At 57.1% G+C, this 1,255-nt stretch overlaps 1 pseudogene; it reads right to left on the minus strand.

The window, feature by feature from the left end:
- Positions 1 to 274, minus strand: part of LOC107662315 (uncharacterized) — a 28,844-nt pseudogene extending 28,570 nt beyond the window's left edge.
- Positions 275 to 1,255: the final 981 nt, after the last annotated feature.

Genomic DNA, 1,255 nt, shown 5'->3' on the forward strand with positions numbered 1-1,255 from the left:
CTCTGAGTGGGGAGTATATCCTCTATAGCCCCTTTCTCTAGGAGTGATTTGATCTCCTGACCTAAAATCGAGGCGTTCCCAGGACGTACCGTCGTAGGAAGAACCCCGCTGAAAGGAGGTGGCCCTTTCCCATTGTTCCGTCGGGCCTGCCCACTGCCCCAAAAGTGGGAGCTTTGGAGGCCGTCATAAACGGGCCATGCTCGCATGACCCTTGGGCTTTTTCTCGAACGCTGAATGCTGGAACGCGCAGAGTATCCGAGGAGGTGCTCGTCATAAGGACTCGATCTAAAACTGCCCGAGGCGCAATATGCGGCGGGACCGTCAAGATCGGAGTCAGGAGGCCACAGCGAGAGAGGCAAATACGCTTGTGCGGTTCGTCCACACGCTCTAAAGGAGGGCTTGGCCTCCGAAGACGAGCAGAGGAATCAGGAACTGCTTTTAGGAGCCTGAGAACGAGAGGTCTTGGCCGTCGAACTCAGGTCTAACCGCTTGCGTTGTCGTGGGTGAGCAGGTGGGCGAGACCTAGGACCCCAGTCCTTACGAGGGGGTAACTTAGGCGATGGCTCATGCCGCTGGGCCTCGCGAGGGTGCTGCAAAGAGGACGAGCGTGAACGAGCCGCAGGTGGCTGACGCTCTACTTCCCTAGCCCTGCGCAGGATGAGCTGGCGAAACGTGGCAGACTGCTGTTTCGCTGCTCGAAAGTTCTCCACGACCGTAGTTTGTCCTTCTCTTTAATGTCAGTGAGAGTAAGCCAAAGATGGCGCTCAGCTGACACTAACCCTGCCATGGACCTGCCCACTGCCCGAGCTGTGTGCTTGGTAGCCCTAAGCGCCAAGTCAGTAGCTCGTCTGAGCTCTTTAACGGCCTCTGGGGCCCCTGGATCTCCCTCGTCCAGCTCCTTGAGCACGTCTGCCTGATAAGCCTGGAGTACACCCATAGAACCCATAGAATCCGCGGCCTGCCCAGCGGCCATGTAAGATTTCCAGATTAAACTGGAAGTGATCCTACATGGCTTGGATGGCAACGTAGGGCGCGACTTCCAAGATGGAGCTGAATTAGGCGCGAGGTGTGTGGCGAGAGTCTCTTCACCGGCCGGCATTGCCCCGTAACCGTGATCCGCCATTTTAGACACGGTGGCAAAATCAGCGGCAGCGGCGTTTGTAATACGCGCCGAAAAAGTCTGCTTCCAAGACCTCGAAACCTCTTGGTGGAGGTCCTGAAAGAAGGGAAGAAGCCTACAGGGCTGGAATGGAGG

Source organism: Sinocyclocheilus anshuiensis, unplaced genomic scaffold (assembly GCF_001515605.1).
Source record: "Sinocyclocheilus anshuiensis isolate Anshui unplaced genomic scaffold, SAMN03320099.WGS_v1.1 scaffold579, whole genome shotgun sequence".
In the NCBI taxonomy this organism is placed as follows: Eukaryota; Metazoa; Chordata; class Actinopteri; order Cypriniformes; family Cyprinidae; genus Sinocyclocheilus; species Sinocyclocheilus anshuiensis.